Source organism: Lathamus discolor, chromosome Z (genome assembly GCF_037157495.1).
Source record: "Lathamus discolor isolate bLatDis1 chromosome Z, bLatDis1.hap1, whole genome shotgun sequence".
Lineage (NCBI taxonomy): Eukaryota > Metazoa > Chordata > Aves > Psittaciformes > Psittacidae > Lathamus > Lathamus discolor.
The window spans coordinates 100,636,021-100,659,241 of record NC_088909.1 but is presented as its reverse complement, the minus strand read 5'-3'; the positions used below and the strand labels follow the sequence as shown (position 1 = coordinate 100,659,241).

Below are 23,221 nucleotides of genomic sequence, written 5' to 3'. Positions count from 1 at the left end.
CTTTTGCCTCCTTTTGGGATTAATGGCCAAGAGCATGGGACCTTTTAAGCCTTATTGCATTCTCCCTCTTCTGGGAGGCAGGGAGGATCAGTATCTTCTCATTCAGCAGGGAGCTGGACCCTGAAGTATGCAGACCAAGGTGACTCAGGGGGTCAGTGGCTGCCCTGAATTTTAAACTGAAGTCTTCTGTGTCATCTGGAGCAGAGTGCTCCCCTCCATCAGCCCTGCAGGCATCCAGGCCGTTCATTCCACGTAGAGTACAGGTCTGTATTTAGAAAACTAATTTGTACTCTCATGTTGAAAGATTGCAGTCTGAAAGTCTCCTGGTTCACGTGTTTCAGAGAAGCTGCTGGGCCAGGATCCAGTCTGGTGACCTTTTGCTTGCAGCAGTGGGTTTGCATCCTTTGGGCTTAGACAGCAACACCTGAAGCAGCTGCTTCAGAGGCTTCCTCACCTCCTGGCAATCCTCCTTCAAAATCCTTCAGGCTGTGGATAAGGGAATGTAGACTATTCAAAAGGTGCAAGCCTGGCTTATGGTTGCCCAGTATTCTGCTGCTTGCAGTTCTGCTTCTGGTTCAGTTTTTGCTGTGGCAGCAGATGCTGTCTGACACTTTTTTCTGTGCAGGATGCCTGGTATCCTCAGTTTTCTTTACTCAGTGGTTTGGTTGTGTTGCCTTTTGGATGGGTTGGTGAAGTTGTTACCTGGGCAGCGTTCAATGGACAATGCACAGGAATAAATCTGTTCTCTTTTTAGATGAGCTGAAGAATAACCCTGGTATAACCTGGGTTATTCCCAAGTTTTTATTCATGTTTATTTAAATTTATTATAGTTATATAAATAATTACATAATTTATACAAACTTATATTACCTGGTAGTAATAACCCTGACTAGGCTATTGCACAGGGGTTATGGCTCACTGAAACCTCCAATCTGTCTTTCTTCTGGGATTGCAGGCAATATTTTGCACGACACAGATGAGGGATAGATGAAGTGCCTCCTTCACCCTTCCCCATGCCATCGAGGTGCTGTGTGGCAAAGGTACGCTGAGCTCAGGGAATACACGAAATGAAGATACTGCGTGCAGTTGTAGCTGCCTGATGCTCTTTCCTGTGGTAAGCTCTGCTGAAGCTGAGCCAGGCAACAGATCCTGCTGGTTTGCCAGCTCAACTCGGAGTGCTTCAGGGTAAACTTGGCTGGGAGGAGCTCTTCTGCTCCTTTATCTCTCCCAGATGTTCAGGGAAGCTTGTTACCCCAATTCTGCTTATGCAATCCACCTTCCACTGAACACTTAATTCTCAGTTAGTTCTTCACCAAAGCCATGGACACGTAGGAGGATGTTTTCTGATGTTTGCTGGCTATAGGCCTCTGTCCCTCTCATTCTGGAACTTGAAGCCTGGTTGGGGTTTTGCTCATAATACCTACTGCTCATATGAAGCCCATAGTTTATCCCCCTCCTCTTCCCATTCTTGTGTGTGTACTTGCCTGGATTGGGAATGTTGGTTTCCACAGTTCACATCAGTTGTGCCTGGGGTGGTTATTTGCTGAGCATCCTTGTAGCCCTTAAAGCCTTGCCCTGGACTCCGCACGTCTGACTGAGTCCTCGGTGGAGCTGTGCATGGGAGTATGTTTCCATCACCTGGCACTGACAGGCTCTTTCAGGGATCAGGCAGAATCACTACAGCACTAAATCATAGTTACAATTAAAGCTTTATTTTCATATCAGGCTCCTGGCACCCAGGAATCTTGAAGCAGGGAGGGAGGGGAAGAAGAAACCTGTTTGGTTTGTCTAATTGGCACACAGCACCTTCAGGACCTGATAATAAGGGGAAGGGAAAGAACACGCGACCCGCTGGGTCACACAGAATGGCTGCTTCCCCCACAGAACGGTGTTAGTTGTGGCTGGGGCTCTGCAGCAGGAGAACTGGTCCCAGCGTCTTCCTTAGGACTGTTCCTGTCAGAACAGTCTCCCCGTGGACAGCTCTAGGGTTGCTGTCACAATGTTCTGCTGGCACCGGCATTTGCTGGCACAACCCGAGGCTGCTGTTGGAGGATACTGTCTTAGGGTGCTTTAACCTCTCTGCTAGCTCAGGTACTTTGCAGAACATTATGCATTGCAGTGGTGGTGTCTCTCGGGTGACTTGTCCATATCATTCATGACAGCTTCTTGTTGGCTGATTTCACAACGGGTGGTTCAGACTGCAACAGGATCCTCCACAAATGCCAGAGCAAGACCCTGGTTCAGACAGTGGGGTGTGAGTACAAATTGGTGGGCTGCAAACCTCATCCCAGCGATGGGGTGTGGAGTGTGGCCATCCTACTGCTGTAATGCTTGTGCTACCACATACACAGCATTGAGGCTGTGCCTGGCAAAGCCTGTGGAGTATCTGGTACAGGTACCTATCTTGGCATGGCCCTGTGTCAGCACAAGTTCAGGTGCAGACCACAAGTGTTACAGCTCCACAGCTCCTTGCATTAGGCCACTGTAGGAGATCCCTCGAGATGGGGCATTCCTCGTCATTGTGCTTAGAGCACTCCTTGCCAAAAGTCATGCTTTGCAATCCAGCAAAGCTCTGATACGTGCAGTGCCTGGGTCCTGCAGAGACCTCTGTGCAATACATTAAGCTATGGCTTGGAATGAGAACTATAATATTCTGACGATTCTAAGTCAACACAGTCAGTTTAAAAACTACCTGAAGAATTACAGGAGTAACTTGCAAAGCTATTAGCATGATAAAACAGCAAATAGGAATCCCTGCTGGTAAATGCCACATATAATGGCCATTTGTGACCAGTTTCTCACTGCCCACAGGAAGCCCTTTGGAGTCATTATGGATCATTATCAGAGCACATCAGCTGAGTATTCAGCTGTAGCCAAAAAGGCAGACCTCATACTTGGAAATAAAGAATAAATCAAAAAATGTTGGAGTATATTCTTGTAATCTTAGGTATACAACCATGTTGTGACTGCATCTTGAGTACCACACAAAGTCTGGTCATCCTCTCTCAACAAAAATGACATAGACCTGGACATGATACAGAAAAAGGGAATGAGGATGAGTAGGGGGCTGGGATAGCTTCTGCAGGAAGAGAGATTAAACAAGAAGTAGACGGCAGTGGGAAAGCGTAAAGGCCTATAGAATAGTGTACAGTGTGCAGAAGTTGAGTAAGGACTGACCTTACTCAACTTTGCTATTTCTCAAAGCACAGAGGAAGCACATCCAACAAAATTATGTATCAGGCAAGAGGTTAAGGAAGTCCTTTTTCAACACAGTTGATTTGCAGAACATGTTGCTATGAGATGGCATGAAGGCTGAAAATACACACAGATTCCAGAAGGAACCAGACACCTCAATGGCAGGGGTGCATTTCAGAGGTTGCTAAACATGGTGCTCAGTATGCAGCCTCCAGCTCTAGAAGCTCCTTGGCTGGTGATTGTTGCAGTCTGAAGGAGTATGGCCTTAGGAGAGATCAGTCCATGCTCTGTGATATGAATATGCTGGTGCCAAAATGTCTACTATAGGGCACTAGATGAGAAGACTTCTTGGTGTGGCGCAGTATGGTGGCTTTTGTTACCAGAATGTGCTCAAACAGTGGGGTGAAAAAGTGGGGTAAGAATGAACTGATTAGGTTTTGAGCACTTCTGGCCTAATGGGTCTCCTGTGGGAGTTACACACAGGTCACAGATTTTCTTATATATTTTGTCAGCAAATCTAGAAGCAGAATCTTGAAGGAGAAAGGGACTGGTGCAGCGTAGCCCAAGCTCACTGTGCTACACACAGCTGTGGTTGTTGCAGAGTACGCCAGCTCAATGACTACTGCCCAGCCAGTCAGGTGCGATGCCTGGTGTTAGCTGTCTGGTCCTGCATTTGCTCCCCCTTGGCTTCTGATTGAGATTTAGTTTATATCCTGATAGAACAAAATCTTCATTCTCAGACCCTCTTCTTCATATAACTGTGGGCGTTACTGTTATCCATCCAAATGTCTTGTCCTACGGAGAGGGGAAAGAGCAGGATGTTGTGAATTCTGTTGTGAATTCTGCTATCCTGTCCAAGTCCTATGTTGCAATTTCCTTCACAGGCTAAATAGCAGAATGTCTCCAGTCTCTCTCCACTGAGAACCGGGAAAGGCACTGCCCTGAAAAGTCTATTTGCTGGGAATGGATTGTCTCAGATTCTCACTTTAGGAGCAATAGTAGGACCGTTATTTGCCACTCACCCTGTCGAAAACTTATCAAACTGACTTTCTTTTTCTGTGGAAGCTGGCTGGACAGTAATAGCTTCAAGATTTTAGTCTGCTGTTCAGCTTTCAGCTTGCAGCAGGGGGGTTTTGACTGCTTAAGCATGAGCATGGTAACACAGTGAGGTTTTGGGAACACTGGATTTGAATCCAGTCATCGTTCTACCTCCTCCTCTTTCCTTGAACCCAAGTCTATACACTCACAAGCTCTAATGTTTGTGCCTCTTTCAGTAGGATGATTAAAGAGTTTAAAGCCCCTGTTGTGCTGCCCAGTTCCCTCAGAGAAAAGAAGTCTCCTGGCAGCCTCAAGCTGTTTTTAAACGAGACAAATGCTGGGGTGCCTGTCTGCCAGAGCCCCCAGCCTGCACACCGAGTCCCTTTTTAGCACGCTTCTCCACGCAGCTATATCTGGCTCCAGTTCTTTGCTCTGGGAACGTGACCTCATCGTTGTTTTGGTATTTCCAGTGATTCAGCCCTGTCCGGGGCAGGGAGGAGTCATTCCTGGTGCAGGCTGATGGGTGTTTGTGCGTAGCTGGAATTCCAGAGCAGTGCAACCCCAGCCCTTCCGCTGCCTTGACAGCTCGGCTGAGGCTGGTGCATTGCATTCCTGCCTGGCAGATGGCCTGGATGCAGCTGGTAGAGGGACCGAAGCTCCTGCTGTTGCGGGTAATGGGGGTCCCCGCCTTTGCAGCATACCTGCCGTGGTGAGGGTGAGGAAAGCTGCAGGCAGTAGTTGTATGCCTGGGGAAGCCACAAGGAGTCTCCGCTTTATGAGTGGAAAAGGAGCCTCGCAGAATGCTCGGTACTGTTCGCAGGCTGACAGCATCCAGTAATGAAGTTAACTTTATAACATCCGCGGCAGCTTGGTAAGTGTCATGATCCTTATTTCACAGCGGGGGAAACTGGGAAACTGAGGCAGCAAAAAGGGATGGGGTCTGCCGGAGGTTTTATGCAGCTGAGCTGGAAAAGAAAACCCCCATGAAGGGCTGCTGACTGTGCCCATCCTCTCCTGTAATGTCTGGATTCTTCCAGCAAATGATGAACATGGGCAGTGCATCAGACTGATGTGGGACAGCGCAGCTCCCAAAAGAAAGAGCAGCTCCCAGACTGAGGTGAGCTCAGGCTGTACAGATTGCTAAACCCCATTTTCTCTGGGTATCACTTTCATCCATCTCTCCAGGTGTGGTCAGAAAGCACAGGGAAGAGCTTATAGACAGGGCTCCACAGCCAGGGTCAATGCTGTGCTCCTAGGAGGCTGCACAGGGCTGTCACTTGTGCTTTGACAGGATTACTGCTGCTGCAGATGCTGTGAGCCCTTATTGCTGCCTTGATCTAAGCGCTCTCTACTGCCTTGTTTGAGCCGTGGGACGTTGTGAATGGTTTCCAAATCTTTGGGGTCATCTCCTGGTTAGCCATTCCCTGGCTGAGACCAGTTTGGCTGCAGAAGCAACTTAAAAGTTGGCTTCACCCCTCAGGTAGGTATCACTAGGACGTATACCTATTATTTTGATGTCCGTGTGCTTCCCTGATAGGTAGGTTTTCAACAGCACTCACTGATGCAATTGGCCTAAGTCAACTGTTTTAAAACCCCTGAGGCTTGGCAGTATATCTTTCAAAGGAGCACACACCCCCCCCACACCCCCTGTAGCTTCTACAGAGCAGACATCAGTTGCTTCATGGCTACATGAAGTCCCTGTTCTTTGTCACTGATTGTACCCAGAAGTCCCTGGTGTGAGCTTTATGGCTGTCTGGCACCACGCTTACTGAAAATAGGCTATGCCTGCTGTGGTATGCATCCTGAAACAGCTCCTTCTCAGCCTCTGCTTTCAGTTCTCGTTTAACGGGCAGTGGCTGAAACCTGTGAAACGACGCTACTGTTGGCTCCAGCTGTGGGTACAAATGGAGTCAATGTCCCCAAACACTTTGAAACATTGGTGCTTTGCCAAGATAGTTCCCTATCCCCTATCTTCATTATTTGGTGTAAATGCAGTTGTGATACAGCTTATAAATTATCCTTAAATGGCAGGGAAAGAAGAATCCTAGGGAAATCCTAGGGAAAGAAGGAGGTGCCAAAGACAGAGAACTGGAGAGAGAAGGTAAGTCCCAAGGATGTGGAGCCCCTGAGCATGGGTAGAGAGCTTGGACAATGAGAATAGTCTCCTGCTTCTGTGACACAGATGGAGAAATGCTGTCATCAGCCTTTCTTTCAGGCATGACGAGCTGCTTAGCATCATGCACCAGAGATGGGGAGGGCTGTGCCTGTCCCAGGCTGGGGGAAGGATGGAGAATACATAGGTCTGCATTATTGCTATTATGTGCTATGTATGGAGGGTGTGAAGCTGGGTTGTCTCCCCTCGCTAGTGGCCACTTCACCTGATGCTTCCCCTTGCAGGCAGCAGCCCTGCGACCCCCCTGCCTGTGCGGGCAGGCCATGGAGCACAGCCCCATCACGCTTGCTTCTTTCTGAGCGTGCTGTAAATGGCTCGCTGTAACACGAGCTGCATTTCTGCCATAGTCCTCTCCACACTGCATCTGTATTTACACACTGGGGCTTTCATCAGTAATCTGGCCCTTGCATTGCCTGCAGCCTTCTCTTTCCCCCCCTGACCACAAGCACCGTGAGTGGGACCAGCACCCTGGCACTGCCGTACCCGAGGACAGGCGGGTGTCTGGCAGCAGGAGGGAACCCGCAGCCAGCTCCTGTCTGGAAGAAGTGCCTTGTCATGTTGCCTGCCTCCTGCCATCCTGCAGCAGCGGCGGAGCTGCCTGCACAGGCTCTCCGCAGCACGGCTCGCTGATCCCTGAGCCGGCACGGGGACAAGCGGGTTTTGCCTTGGATTATCGCCGGCTCTGCATGCTATATTCTTCCTGCGGCTCTCATGCTATTGCTGCGGCACCCGGCTTCCAGCTGCAGTGAGCTGAGCCCACCGTCAGGGCAGATTGTATCTGGCAAGGTAGGAGATGATCCCTTCCATTTGTTCTGCTAAGAGTAATGTGGCCAGCCCTGCCCCTGCCTAGAAAGCATGTTTCAATGAGTGGTGTGCATGTGGTTTTGTCCTGCATTGTTCTGTAGCTCTGGTGAACAGTCAGCGTGCTGTGCGGGCTGTAGCCTCTATTACATGGGAAGAAAATGCATATACCCTTTTTCTTTTTACCTACACATCGGAAAACAAAACCCTGACTCCCTTTCTACCCCAGGATGCTGTGTGCTAAGTGCTCCAGAGCCTGTTTGTCTCCTCAGCTCTCATTCAGCATCCTGTGCATGTTCTGCAGGTCACATCACCTGCTTCATCAGCCTTCATGTCTTCAGAGGACAAGAAACTAGACAGGAGTCTGAATGTGTCTTGGGCTGAAATGGGAGGGAGAAGAAACTCAAGCAAGACAAAAATCAAGGAAGCTGAACAGGCAATGGAAATGGCTTTAGAGAAGTTATTTTTATCCCAGAAGATTAGACAGGGGAAGAGCTTCCTTTCCCTGGATAGTCTCAAAATGGTGTTTGTTTGTTTTTCCTCCAGTCCCTTAGGGAAAGCTGTTCTCATACGGAAAGGCCTGAGGCTGCTGTTGTCCCTAGGGATGAAGGACAGTCAGTCTTGTTGGTCTGGTGGTTTCTTTCCTGCAAACCTCACCTTCTCCCGTCACTGCACACCTTTACTGGGTCTGTATAGGGAAAAGCGGTGATGACCAAGAAACGCTGCCCCTTGCTGCAATAGCCAAGGATAGATAAAACAGGAGGGCAGCAGCATTTTCTTCTGACCCAGCTGGTGTTTAGGCACAACTGTTCCTTTTTTAGCCCAAAGCAGCTGGGATGTGCCTGCCTCTTCACAGAGCCATCATAAAATCATAGAATAGTCAGGGTTGGAAAGGACCATCCAGTTCCAACCCCCCTGCCATGGGCAGGGACACCTCACACTAAACCACCTCATCCAAGGCTCTGTCCAACCTAGCCTTGAACACCACCAGGGATGGAGCATTCACAGCTTCCCTGGACAGCCCATTCCAGTGCCTCACCACCCTTACAGTAAAGAACTTCCTCCTTATATTAAATCTCAACTTCCCCTGTTAAAGTTTGAACCTGTTCTATCACCCCCAAGCTTGCTGTACCTGGGCTTCCCTCCTGTGTGGACAAGAGTGCCTTAAACAGCACAGATGAGGATACCTGGCCTTTTACAGGTGGTGGTTCACTGGAATGGGTTGCCGAGGGAGGCTGTAAGTGCTCCATCCCTGGCAGTGTTCAAGGCCAGGTTGGACGAAGCCTTGTGTGGGATGGTTTAGTGTGAGGTGTCCCTGCCCATGGCAGGGGGGTTGGAACTGGATGATCTTGAGGTCCTTTCCAACCCTAACTATTCTATAATTCTATGTTTTAGGGACCCCTCTATATCCCTAGTTGCTAAGCTGCAAGGAGGGAAGGGGGTCCTCTAGCTTTCCCTCTAAGCATATCCTACTGTGCTGCCAGTGGGTGTATAAATAGTGCCCACAGTATACTATTTTGGTGGCAAGCTCTTCCCAGGATTCATCCAAAGAGTTATGTGAGCAAGTGTTAAAAATATCACCAAGCCCTGCCCAAATGCTGGCGTCGTTTCAGCCAAAGTGTTGGGAATCTTCCATAGAAAGCAGACTTGGACCCTTGGGGGGGGGCAGCAGGAGGAGGCCCAGCAGAGCTCCCTATGTTTTCCTCTTCTTACTGCCCTGCTGACCACAGAGGACACTGACCCTCGGGTTCAGCAGATGTGCTGGTCACCAAGAGGATGTGATGACTTTCACTTCTGATTAGGTTATTTGTTACTGAGGTTTCCTGAGTGTTATCTCTCAGTCTAATGACAGGTACAGGAAATTCCACGAGGGGTTAACCTGAGCTTTAATCTAGCCTCTGCCAGCTCCCTGCTGGTGGTCGGAACCACCTGCTTTGCTAAAAAGTCTTGGGCTGTAGCAATGAAACATTTAGGGATTCTGGCCCTGTGTTAGGTTTATCCCAAGGGCTGGTAGCCGGATATTGTTTGTTGTTGAAGGCATATTAAATCTGTATCTTGAATTAACAAGTATAGCTCTGGATGTTTCTTGCTATCCATATAAACACAAAAGTTATTACACAATTTTCATCTTGTGGTCAGTGCCTGTAACTGAAAACTGGACCGCAGCATTTGACTGAGGAGCTGGAAGCTGCAGTTTGTTTCCCTCAGGCTGGGGTTTGCCTGTTGTTGGCCAAGCCCTATGCTAGGTATGCAATTCAGCTACTCTTATGGTGCTGCAGCATCAGCCTCTGCTGTGTGCTGGAAAACAGCAGACTCTACTGGAAAGCACAGACCCCACTGAGCCCTTGTGTTCATTGTATAGAGCCCAGAGCTCACAGAAATGCTTCTTGGAGAGTTCAAGGTCAAAAAAACCCATCTGAAGACAGAGATGCTCCTTCCTGCAGATAGATGATGTGGCTCCGCTCTTGCCTGGTCTAGCATGGGATGTAAAAGTTAACCTCTACAGAAGTGGAGTGCCCATTGCTGTTAATATGTGGAGCATTGCACATGGACGAAAATGAAAAGAGATGAGATTTCTTCTGGTTACAAACCCAGGGACAGTGCTTACACTTACCTATTTGCCTTGAATGGAAAGCAGAAGTGTCATGGGCAGGGAAGGCCTCACTTCTCTTTCAGATGCTGGGGTTCAGGACTATAGCATTAATCCCCCTCTATAGCTCCTTGGCCTCCACATTTGCATCCCCAAATACAACTGTGCTAGTTTCTGGCTTTGTAGAGGAAGGGCCGATGCTTCTGCAATCTCTGAGTGCTTTACTTTCAGAAGGGCTGGATTTATTTTAGGCTGATACAGAAAGTTGCTGTGAAAGCAGCAGGCATGCCGAAATTGCTAGAAAGGTCACAAGTGCTGTTTGACACTCCATGCTTCACCTCCTCTGACACGGGATTACTAATACTGCCAGATGTTCCCAGGGGTGGAGAGCAAGTCCCATTAGAACACCATGACCAAGAGTTTTCTCCAGACATTGCACAGAGAATGAGAGGGGTTGCTCATCTTCAGACTTGGACGATCGTACCTCACATGCTCAGCCCTTCTGTACATCCCACTATGTAGTGTTTTTTCGGCTTTTTTGCTGTGTGTCAAGATGCACACGTTGGGTTTGGAGTGCTTTCTTGAGTGTGTACTGAAAGCACGGATTTCAGAGTTGTTCTAAGATGGAAATATATCATGGAGATGAAAAACATGCTTCTGTTTTTCCAGGAATATGCTCTGGGCAATCAGTCCTTCATTGGGGGCTTCCTGTTCCTCTGTTCCTCTGACATGTCCAAGCAACAAAGGAGCTCTCTGAGTCATCATCATTGCTGCTTATTATTAGGCCTGAGTGAATGCTCCGTGTCTCATACACTACAGAGCTCATGAGGGCTCTTTAAGGGCTCTTTCCACCCTTGCACATGTTCTTGTTCCCCTGCCTGAAATGTGTTTGGAGTGTATAGAGGCACATGACCTTGTTTGTTGTCTTTAAGTACCTCTTTGCTGGATGTTTCTCAGTAACCTTCTGTGCAGCACCATAGCCCCACAGAATGGTTCCCAGCAGTTCCTCAAGTGCTGAGATGTTTCTATGGGGAACCCATGAAGAGCTGTGCCCAGCCCTTTCATCTGCTTCACACGAGGCTGAGCTCTGTTTCAGTCTGTTCAAATCAGTCTAAGCTTGGTGTGTTTGTCAGGCATCTCCAGTGACCTGCTTTGCCTTCCTGGCCAGCCTCATCACTGGTGCCTGGACTTTGCCTCTGCCAGCTTTTCTTTTCTGTTTTAAAGAACATGGCAGGATTTCCTCCTGCACATGGATCCGCTTTATCCCTGTAGCATTTCTTTTGCTGTTGGTCTATCTCCAATCTGAGCAAGGTTGTTGCACACAATCAACAGGCATATACTTCCCATCTCTGGCTCTGTGTGCCAGCCTGTGTATGGGATGGCTGCCTGTTGTTTGAACATGTCTTTTGGAGGAGGTAGACTTTGTACAACTGGCTGCTTGGCAGCTAGGTGCTGCAGATTGGGCTCTTCTTGCCAATTAAGCATACACTGATAAGCCCGTACAACAAAAAGGTTGTTTAATCATAGGCTGACCTGACATGGAGAACTCAAGTACAGGTGACTGATGGTCTGGGACACCCTACTTTGTTAGATAGGAATAGGTTAATAATAACCAGAGACAAACTTAGAAAGGTTCTCAGCTGTGGTCAAGGATCATCTTCAATAAGACCAAATTAATGAGAAAAAGTCTCTTCGCTGTGGTGGATGAAAGGAGGGTGAATCCTCCGGCTGAAAGCTGACGTTTAGCATATTCCATTTAGGAAACAAACCCAAACAGACAACCTGGATTATGCTTTTAGTAGCCAGGTGGATTAGCTACTGGATCACCTGGCACAAGATGCTTTTCCATTCTCAGGCTATCCAGGAGCATGCTTCTGTATCTTCAGGTACTCTGCCTCACAGAATAAGCTGCTCTCAGCTTTTAATCCTGCATTAAAGGCTTCCTTCTCCTCTGAGTCAAACAGAAATCATACGAGAATAAAACCCCCAGAAGCCATGTAATTATAATTTCCTGATCCAGGCATAGTGGACTCCGGCTATGGTATTCCTTGTGTTTCTTCATTTCATCTCCCTAGAAGCTCCCAGTGACTGGGACATTATCTCTGTTGCATCCTCCATTTTAGCAGTCTAGTCCTTACCCTCTGTTGGTGTGTCCTGATGCAATGGCACACTGGGCTGGCCAAAACTCTAAGACTGACATTTGTTTGGTGGCAAAGCCAGAGAAAGAAATAGTTTCCAATTTCTGACACTAAGGGCCTGTGAAAATAAACAGGAATGCCTGCCTCTAGATAAGTAAAGCAAAGAGCATTTGAGGCAGACAAGACCATGGAAAATATTAAGAAACCCAGTCTTACCTCCTGACTGCTGCGTTTTGTTTGTGGAATAAAGAATGTCTAGTTTTATCTGCTATATATGATGTCTAACCAAGATTTCCCTGGCTGCTCCTCAGGGAACATATACTTCTGTTGTTGAGGATATGGAGTACAGCTTATTACTTGCTCAGGGCAGCAGCCTTTTATACATTTCAGAGCTGCTTTCATCTACCCCCTATTTCTCTACAGAGAACTAACTCGCTTGCTTTGCAATTTACTGGTTTCTGGTTTTCCTTGCTCTGTTTGAACTCTCACCAGCTTGTCCATGTAGGACACGTCCATGAGGCGTGTACCAGTGTTGGGCAGAGAAGGACTACTCCATTTCTTGCATATGACATGCCTATTCATACAGGCCTACATACTGCTTGTCTGCTTCAAAGCAAAATGCCACTATTACCCAAGTTCATCCTGTGATCTGCAGTAACCACAGATCCCTTCTGAATGAGCAGGTCATGCATGATGATTATGGGTGGGAATGTGCAATCTGTGCTGTCTGAGGTGTCATGGTAATGATCATAACTTATGTCAATTTGCTGTTTATGTATAGACATTATACCTTCAGCTAACAGTACCAGTACTGCAGACAATACAGACAAAAGGTATAAACCAGCTGCTCCATCTACAAGCCAGCAGACTAGATGAACAAGGGGTGGATGGGGTCTCCAGGGATTAGTTGCAAGCCTCCATTACAAAGGCTTTTTAGAATGAATTTTCAGTGGTCTTTTTTCTCTTCGTTTTGCAGCTTTTCTATGTGCCTGCTGGGATGTGGGTGCTCAGGAGCACAGGCAGTCTCTTGGGTGGCACTGGAGTCCTGTGCCTGCCAATACTGGGCTGTAGAATTGCTGCTAAGTGGGTGTTTTTCGAGTGTGCCTTCAATAGTCTTTTTTAATCAGAGAAGAACAAGCTGTCTAGACGTTGCTTTATCTGCCACTAAAACATAGCTATCTGGAGCCAGGTAGCACTGCAGAGCATCACTGTGTGTCTCGTTCGGGTGGTAAATGGAAAAACTTGGGAAAAAATCAGTATAAACAGTCATAATTAATATCACATGTCTCTAATACATCAGCTGGTGTTATGTGCTGCTTGGGCTTCGTTGCAAAGGTGGGGGTGTTTGAGAGTAGGAAGGTCTGCTGGGAACCCACTCTGTGGCGAGATGACGGATCTCACTGCTTGACTTTTCTGTTGCTCTGAGCAGGGATGGCAAGAAAGTACTTTGGCATGGAGAGAGGGGCGAGTGTGGGTTTCAGCTTGAAATCCAGAGCAGTTTTCATACTTGCCGTTGCCTTGGAAAACTGGAATATTTATGACTCAGTGCTGAAGCAGGAGGGCAGGAGGCTTTTTCCGTTCTTGGATGTGGCCTCTTCTGTGTCCAACAGTGATGTTTTTCTTCTCCTCTTCTTTCCCCTTTTGTGCTGTATCCCTTCCATTGCGGTCCCTGTGAGCTGAGGCTTATTTGTGTGCAGTCAGCCTCACTTTGATTCAGCCCCTGGAGTGGGAATGGAATGTCACTTTGGTGTACATCATGGGAACCATGAGCAGTCACCTTCCTTGAGCAGTGTGTGCTATGTACACAGCAGTATGTGGTTGTACTTAGCATATAAACAGTGAACTACTTCATGGCTGCAGATTCAGCTCAGCAAGGCAGCTTTTCAGCTGCTTAGTTGGAAATATGTGATTTTTATTGGAGGTTAAAATACAAAACAGTGAATACAGAACTGGGGCTGCCAAATCCAACAGCTCGAATATAATACATAATGTGGCAACTCAAGGCTTTCCTTTTGGCAGTAGGGAACTAATAAGTTATGAAGAAAATTACAGTTTAGGTAAGTTGTGCTGTATAACATTGATGTCATTTTGAAAACTAATTCCAATAGGAGGGAAGCCAGTAACACCTTAGTACCCACTGTTGCCATGGGCTGCTCAGACCAATTGATTGCCCCATTAGAAGGCATATCTTTTTTGTAATAACACCGTTTCTGCTCCTTTTGCCAAGTCATTCCTTGGTGAAAGAGTCTGTATTCCCACTCAGCATATCATCAATACCTGTGTGAGTGCTTGAAGACACAGAGTTGGTCTTAGAGCTGAGCTCTTGCTACTGACACTCTGAAATCTCAGTCTGGATCAGTTATGCCCAGGTCTCTCTTTAATTAAAGGTTTTCCATACAGCTTCACGAGCTCAGTTTATCAGATTGAAGCTGAGATTTCAGGCATGACTCAGGAGCTGCTCTGTTGTTTCTGTCCTGATCTCCCTCTGCCTTAAAGTGTTCAGCTATTTCTTTGTTCTCTTGCTTGGGCAGTACCAAGTATTAAAGCTAAAAGATGGCACCAGGGTTGTAGGAACTTTTCTCCCTTTCACAGTCTTCCAAGTGATTCACATCTCCTTATTGCCACAGTCTCCTGGTGTCAAATGTTCATAGAAGCACTTTCCTAGAGAAAGAGTACAACCTTAGTAGACTCCTGGGCTGGAAGGGACTGGAGACAGGCAGCTGGTTGTGGGCTAGGTTTGGTTTTCCCATAGGTATCTCACTGTGTTGTAGAGGTATGTGGAACTCAGCCCAGCCCTGTGGGGAGCCTCGCCAGCACTAGCCCTATCTGGTAGTCGTGACTTTTTATGGAGCTTGTGAAAGCCTCTGTTCCTGGGCAGTGAGGCATCAGCCACTAGCAATAGGAAGGATTCGACCTTCGGGTAGAAGTTAAGGTAGTGATTGGGATGGAGGAACCACCTTGTCCAGTATGATTTTGCCAGAACAGATTGCTTGCTGGTGGTCATCTAGGGAAGAGGCGCAGCAGGGCAAACAGGTATCATATCTTAGTAATTTTTTTCCAGGGGATTTGCTAAGTCTATTTATTTTATCCCTTTAATGAGCTGAAATGGATCCCTCAGGTGCTTGCCCTGCCTCCCCTTGAACCTGCATGAGGCTCTTGCGTCCATAATACCCTTGAAAACTAAGAAGCAGTAAACAGATTACAGTAAGATAACAGGAATATTGAAAGAGGAACTGCTAGTGTGAAGGGAAGTTGTTAGAGGAGAGTAGCCTTGAAATGGAAGCTATTTGATACATTAGACAGTGCTCTGAGCAGTAAAAAGTAAGGTTGTACTAGTGATGGTTCCTAAAGACACAAAGCGGTGAAGTATCATCAGAGGCAGTTGAGGGTTATTCAGCGGGAAGAGCGGAGATGTCCTTAAGGAATAATACAAATAGGAACTGGATAGCTCAAAATTACGTGGTTGTGTGCATGAGAAGTGGGCAAAAAGTGCAGCTCCAGCTGGGAGCTTACCGGGGAAAGAGAGAGATGGAGAGAAAGCCAGGGTTTATCAGTGCTGTGCAGGAAAATTGTAAGCACCCAGTATGATGCAGCCATGAAAAATATAAATGTCATCCAATGTGACACATTGGAAAAAATATTTATAGCAGAGATGGGGAAATTTTAGCGTATTAAGGCACAGTGAGGCCTTGCTTGAAAGTCTGTGTACATTTCCAGTCGCTTTCTGAAGGCTGTATGCAAACTGGGTCAGGTCCAGAGAAAGGATATGTATGATCAAAGAACTGGAGAGCCTACCTAATGTGAAATGATTTAAGAACTCAAATGATATAACTTAAAACACAGGCTGGGTAAACAATGACGTTAAAGCTCATTTTTGGAACATGAGTGAATAAGGGTGAGCTGTGCATGGATAAGGATAAGTTGGAAATTTAGAGAATGTTCTTAAACATCAAAGGAACAAATTTGGGGAATTAATTCTGCTAGGAGGCAGTTAGTAAGCAACAAGACATGACCAATCTGGGGGGGGAAACAGGAGCAACTTTCTCTTTTCAAGCCCGATTCCTGACGAAATCAGTACTGCTGTTATGGGCAGCAGGTAGGGCTCACTGGGACAGGATCATCGTGGGGGACTGGTGAATCCTGCTGTTGTGAACATGTTTGCAACCAGCATATTCCCACAGACTCCTGTGCCTCTGTTCTCAAATGCTCTTGAAAGGCTGTCTCGGTGGGGATCGGCTGGTGACCCCCTGAGAAGTATGAGGACTGAGGGAAGTATGAGGATTGCCACTATCCCAACACGTGCTTTTATCAATCTGCTTGGATTTTTTGACCCTTCACACAAAAGCTCCTATATTTGCTCCCACTGAATAGAAAAGTTGTCAAGCACATGTTGGTAACGATCAGCCTGTATTGATCTCTGTGTGTTCGAGAGACGTTGATTGACCTTGAAGGGCAGGGTTTGCAGTGATGGGAAATTATTCTTATTTTCCTTTCTGAGTATTTTTATAACGTTCTCAGCATCTCCTGCTTTGCTGTTGGCCTCTGTCTTCTGGTCCCCCTTGCTCTAGTTCAGTAGGACCACACTCTTAGTTCAGCTCTGACCAACAGCCCTCTCTCTGGCACTGCCGAAACAGCCTCAGTGGTAATAGATGGGGTTGTCATGTCTTGGGGATTCAGATTTCTGCCATGAGCAATGAGTGAGGTGGGATGGCACTGAGCTGTTCCTGCCTTGCTCTTGAGTGGTCTAGCATGTGGGAAAGAGTGAAGATGTCCCTCCCTTCTGTGACTGTGCTACAAATGGGCTGGTCATGATCAGCCAGAAGCTGTAGCTTAGGCATGCTCATGCTGCAGATAGAAGTAAAGGCACAGATTGTGGCAATGAGCTTGCTGTTTCTCTTTGCTTGAGAGGCATAGACACACTGAAGGTAACGAGGGCTAGGTCAAAACATACACCCTTTAGGAGGAGACAGCAGGCAGCTCCCTGTGCTGGGATACAGCTGTGAGCTGCGGTGCAGAGGCAGCAGCCCTGGGGCTGTCTGGCTGTTGTGAGGGTGGTCAGATCGTACAGCATGCCTGACAATAATGAGTAATTAAAGACCTGTTCCTGACCAGCTCTTGGTGTCAGAGCTACAGCCCTGGCAGCCGGCTGTCACCTGGGGCTAAGCTGTTTCCAGTTCATGGATCACCAGAGCAGTTCTGCAGCAAACAGGTGGGAGGCTTGGGCTGCCAAAGGATGACTTTGCTGTATGATGTCAATAGAAGTGAAAAGGTTTCTTCACCCTTGTATGTGCGGGTGTGCTGACCCGAGCAGCCAGATCCTGCATGGTACATGAAGGAAGGAGCCCGAGGCCAAGACAGAACTGTGCTGGCCTTTTTTCCACCTCGATGGTCTATTTGTGTCCTGCTTGATGCCAGCAAGTACCTCCAGGTACTCACACAGCTCATGTCCAATGTGAGTGCAGCACATGGGGCTCCCCAAAGTGGTGAGCTCTGCTGCAGCCCAACACTGGGAATGGGATGTGCCTCCTTACTGGTGGGAGAACGTGTTGTGCATTGAGTTCTCATACACCTGGGATGTCTGTGAGTAATGAGGCTGACATTGTTTCATAAGCAATTCTGCCATGCCAAGCTGTGGGGTGCATGGGAAGCACCCCTCCTTACCTCTCCAGGCCCTACAGTAACAGGGACCCTGTTTACTGTAGGGCCAGACATGTTCCGGCACCTCCACATCCCTCAACTTGCTTCTCTAAGGAGCGCAGTCACCAGCCTGCAGTATCTCTGTTCTCTTCCTTGCATGAGACACCATGCTCCCCTTCTTACACTGACTCATCTCTGTGATCAAAGAGAAGTCATCTCCTAGAAGACAGTCCCCAAGAAAGAGCTTTTTTCTTCCTCATTAGCGTCTGTAATCTCTTTGTACCTGGGAAGGTTTGAGACAGCACATCGTATTTTGCTGCTGTTGCTGAGAGGGGCAGATCCTAGGTGGGCAATGCAGCAAAGGGATATTTGCTGCAGAGGTGCAATGCCTCATCAGCTTGGGGTCAGAGGAACACGCTGAATGTGTTTTGGAGATATAAACGTTTATGTTCGGAACAGATATGTAAATAGAAGAGTTTCTCAAGGAGCCCCCTTTCTGCTGCATTGCTCTGCCTGGCTCTTAAAACAGCCCCCTGACTCCATCTGCTCTGGTGTGCGTGTCTGCTACGCTGCTGTCAGTGAATTGGTTAACGCCAGTGTCCTGTGGCTGGGACAGGGATGCAGGCAAGCACTCAGCCTGCCAGCATTTATACCTCCTGGCGTCAGCATTGGCAATGCTCATGGAGGACTGGGGAGGGCACCGAAATAGTTTCCATTCTCCTCTCTGCTGTGGGAACAAGTCTCCTGGGTAACAAACGCTCCTTGTTCTGCACAGAGCTCCACAGCTGAGACTCTCTGTCTCCTTCCTCGCTGCTGTTCTCCGACTGCCCCAGCTGAAGGGGCTGGAGACGTCTGCTTGCGCCTGCCTTAATTAACGCTGACAATACAATGGGACTGTCCATACGGGGGTCCAGGGTCTGCACACTAATGGGAATACAGTAAATAGTCTGATTTACTGCAGCTTGAGTGGAGCAGAGCCTGCCACGACTAGCTTTCTGCTTGCTGTAATGGCCAGACGCGGAGGTAGGTCCCTTGATCTTGCGTCCTCCCTTGGGGTTGTCCCTGTTGCCTGTATGGTTTGGTCTTCTGCCTGTATGGTGTGGTTCCTGAGCATCCAAGGAAAAGCAAGCAGTGGGTTGGGGAGTGGAATACCACAGATAGGGCAGATGCATCAGCCTGTCATGAAGGACCTGCGGAGCATGGGCTTTGGGGCAAGGGATCATTCCCAATGTTTCGGAGGTGAGTAACAGAGCCGCATCTGCGGTCCTGGCTCTGGTGTATTCTGAACAGCCTGCACAGCCTACACCCAGCCCAAGGCCCTTTCTCCTTGGGTTTCTCTGCGCTGGGGGGAGTCCTGGGCTCCTGCCTATGGAGCCTTTGGTGGGAGCCACCCACCAGCTGCTGGGTTTTTAGACAGAAATCTGATCTGAGTGCTAACTCAAGAGAGATTTTAAAGGTTTGGAGTGGTTTGAGATCCAAGGCAATTGGCAGCCACATCCAGTAATGAGTCTAACATTTTTCTGGCGTGGTGTCCTGAGTTCAGCTGTAACAGTCATTTTTCTCCTTCTTAGTAGCTGGTGCAGTGCTGTGTTTTTGGCTTTAGTCTGACAACAATGCTGATAACACACCAACGCTTTAGTTGTTGCTCAGTAATGTTTACCCTGAAAAAGGACTTTTCAGTCTCATGCTCTGCCAGTGAGGAGGGGCACAAGAACACAGGAGGGAGCAGAGACAGGACCCCTGACCCAAATTAACCAAAGAGGTTTTCCATACCACAGCACGTCATGCCCACTATATAAACTGGGGGGAGTCACCCCAAAGGGCCACATCACTGCTCTGCTCGGGCTGGGTATCAGTTGGTAGGTGGTGAGCAATTGTATTGGGTATCACTTGCATTTATTGGGTTTTTTTCCTTCCCTTTTTAGTTTTATATTCTTTCCACTTGTTTCCCTTCTCATTATTATTAGTAGTGGTTTTATATTATACTTTAGCTACTGGACTGTTCTGATCTCAACCTGTGGGGTTTGCATTCTTTAGATTCTCTTCCCCATCCCACCCAGAGTGTTTCTGAGTGTTTCTGAGTTACCTGCTGGGTTTAAACCACAACACATTGCTTTTTACGGCGGCCTATCCAGAGGCAGAAGCTTCTGTAAAGTGTTATATTGTCTGCATTGTTGTATTTGTTTTATTTGGTTGCTGCTTTGGGTGAATCATGGAGTAGAGCAAAAAGTAATCAAGCTTGGGACAGCTCTCAGTTTCGTTGAACTGTGTGTCTGTGTGCCATTTTTACCTCTTCTCTGACTTACCCATTCCCCATGGAGCCTTGGTTTAGGAGATGAGGTTTGGTTTGGGATCGCAGGAGATGTTTTTTTCCAATGTGGATGCTCCATTTGCTGGGCTCTGCTTAGCTCAGTGCAGGGCAGTGGCTGTAGAAGCTGGACTTAAGTGGCAAAGTGCAATAATGTGAGTGGATGGTTGTCTCAGGGCAGCTGCTCCAGTGCTAGAAACATCTCTTCTGGCACAGCCTGGAGCACAGCTGAGTTTCTGGGGTGTGTGACCATACCCAAGCTATATTAGAAAAGCAAGGGACACACATGTCCCTTGGTGAAGCTAACTGTAGCCTGCAGGGAACTGCACTGATTTGCCAGTGGAGCAGGTTGCAGCTGCCTCTGGTAAAAGGAGGATGATGGAAAAATCTTTCCATATGGCCCCTGACAGCAGAGAACCTGGGCTTTTGCAGGTGGCAGTCACTTGTTGCAAGAAGGAAGATCCGCTGCGGATTGCTTTGCAGAGATGCTGGGACTCAGCTCAGGTTATGGGTAACAAAAGCTGTAGTAATAGTGCTGGGATTGGCCTCAGGGGCGATTCAGGTTAGGAAAAGTTTCTTCCCCAAATGGGTGCTCAGGCATTGGAACAGGCTGCCCAGGGCAGTGGTGCAATCCGTTCCTGGAAGTGTTCACAAACCGTATAGATGAGGCCCTCTGTGACAAGGTTCAGTGGTGGACTTGGCAGTCCTGGAGTGATGGTTGGACTATATGATCTTTTAAGGCCTTTTCCAACCTGGTTGATTCTATGATTCTGTGATCTTGATCTGAGTTTCCCTGTGACAACAGGGGCTGCAGACATCCTGCCCCTGACAGGTTAGTTCGGCACTGAGGGAAACATGGTGCTTGCATCTTGCTGTGGGGGTGGCTACATTTCAGGGATGCTGTGCAGTTACTGTTAATGAAGCTTTTTAGGGTAAAGCACTACAGAAATATAAAAGAAGCTTCAAGAAGCTTCTTGCAGTTTTCCTGGTCTCTCAGTTAAGTCCTCCCATCTTCCTGCTATGCACCGCTTTGCAGGCGAGCATTTTATCTCCAAGCATTCTAGCTGCCATTATCAATGGTAGGAACATAGCACTCCAGTTCCTTTTGCTTTCCTTTGCAAAGCCAGGAGAAGGGATCAGGCAGCTTGCAGCCACACCGCATCTGAAACCCAGGCTTATCGCAGAGTAAGATGTTGCAGCTTTACTTTATGGCATAGGCTTTAGCCTTTTTATTTCTCCTCATGCTACTTTCCCGATTTCCCAATTACTGCAAGAATCAATCCTCCATCTTCCAGCTCTGCTTACCCTCCCCTCCTCTCCATCTCTGCTCCCTCCCATCCCCTGCCTTGTCTGAGGTTCTGCAGGGACTGATTGCAAGCCGGAGCGGTGGTGCTGTGGGCATGCTTGCTTGCTCCTTCACACGCAGCAACGTCACAGCAGCAGCAGGAGCATTGGGGATGTGATTGCGCAGACCCTCTGCATTGCCAGGGATGCAGCTGTGAGAAAAAGATAAAAAAATAAATAATAATAAAATTGGCTTTGTGTTTTCCACAGCATCCTGGTGGTAGAGCACAGAGGCTGCTGGAATCCGAGTGCTGGAGCAGCGCGCATTCAGTGAGACAGTGAACGGAGCATCTGTGGAAAGGTGAGATGGAGAAACGATTGGGGTGGGCATTAGTTGTACTGATGGTTTTCAGATCGTTCGTTGTCCTGCACAGTGGCTGGTTTGTTTTTGTGGAGATTGACAGCTACCCCATGAAGCATAAGGATTTTAAGATTGCTTTGTCTCTTTAGAGGCTGCTTTGCTTTGGAGCTGCTGGGATTCTAATGGATGCAAGCGAGTGAGGAGGCTGGTAATGATACGCAGAATATGTGTTTGTCTATTGTGACTATGAAATAGCGGTTGTCACGTCCAGGGCTGGTTGTGCAGAGGCGAGTCGTGCTTTCCCCGACAATGCCATCGCACAGCTCTCCATTGTGCCTGCCACAACAGCCAAGCCCACACGGATTGTTTTGGTCCCGCTGGCTACCGTGCTCTCTGTGCATCCCTGGCAGTGATGCTGGTGTGCAGTTCAAAAGCTGTTTTGACAGACAGCGCTTCCATGAAAAGGCAGGAACAAAGGATGCAGACAGAGGAAAGGCTGCTGTCACTGTGGCTTTTGGCTTTCTTATTCTTTTTCTTTTTTTTCCCCCCTAAATACTGGCAAATCAATTGCTGAAAATGTGTTAGGATAAAATATCATGGCAGGTAAAACCCTGCTCTTCTGCTAAGAGATTCATGGGCTCTGTGCAGGCTGAAGCCCTTTGTGTTGCAGAGGGTGTGTCTGTGCTGGCTGTGTAAATGGATGCTTCCTCACTGCCTCTTTTCACAGATCAGATGAGAAAGGTTATCTAGGAATGGAGGAATTTCTGCTTTTAATTACTGAAATAAGGGGTTCAGGCTGGGTACCAGTTATTGGAGCTTAATTACATGGTCTTGTTATATCCAAAACCCTCTTTTCCTTCCCCCCCTTCCTTCTTCTTCCCTCCCCCACCCTCTGCACAAATCCTTCCATCAAACTGCCTCTGCAAATGCAAAGGGAGACAGGCTTGAACAAAGAGAAGGATCTATGTGGGATATGCATATAGATGCTAGGGAGGCGATGTTCACGATGGCAGACAGTGAGAACAATAAGACAAAGGTATAAAAAAATGAGATTTTGGCGTATGTGGTAAAGTGACATGGCTGTAGCGGAATGTACACACAGGAATGTGGTAACAAAAGGGATAAGCAAATAGCGGATGCAGTCTTTTGGGGTTGTGGAAGATGCTGAGCATGCGGGGTTGCAGTTGCAGGTGCTTGAGGGGAATGTGTGTTAATGCGAGTTACATTAGCACTGGCTGTTGAGGAACAGATTGTAGAGGGTCTGGATTGATGGGTGTCTTAAAGGTGTACGGAGTATGGGGGAAGCATATCTGCTTTTTTACCTCCAGCTACCTGCAGCCTTGTGTACCAATGTTGCTAAAGAGTGACTTTGGCAAGTCTAAACTATTCACAAAAACTTTGTGCAGTTTGCCAGTGCCCAAGAATAATGCAGATAAAGCATCTTTAGACTTAAAACGAGGAATGGGGTAGTAGGAAAAATGTAGATAAAATACTAAATGATTGGCAGAGGACTGTGGAGCTGAAGAGGCAGACGTGAGGGGCATTGCAGAGCTGGAGGAGCAAGGGGGGGTTGGGTCAGAGACCAGTGGTAGAGGGCACAGAGGAGGAAATTCGGGGCTGTCATTGTCAGGGAATGCAAATGTGTCATTTGCACTGTCATTCTTCAGCCTCTCACTGTGTTCCCTGAGATGGTCAG

At 47.8% G+C, this 23,221-nt stretch overlaps 1 protein-coding gene across 8 annotated transcripts in view; it reads left to right on the top strand.

Moving 5' to 3' along the window:
• Nucleotides 1-1,093: 1,093 nt before the first annotated feature.
• RUSC2 (RUN and SH3 domain containing 2) overlaps nt 1,094-23,221 on the top strand; it is a 57,153-nt gene continuing 35,025 nt past the window's right edge. For 4 of the 8 annotated variants that reach the window (XM_065662486.1, XM_065662487.1, XM_065662477.1 and 1 more), the window contains exons 1-2: nt 4,799-5,104; nt 21,435-21,525. The gene's annotated coding sequence lies outside the window, so the exon portion shown is untranslated. Of the gene's footprint in view, nt 1,115-4,798; nt 5,105-5,524; nt 5,714-6,264; nt 6,335-21,434; nt 21,526-23,221 lie in introns of those variants that run through there. The other 4 variants (XM_065662479.1, XM_065662478.1, XM_065662480.1 and 1 more) reach the window with 4 other exon arrangements.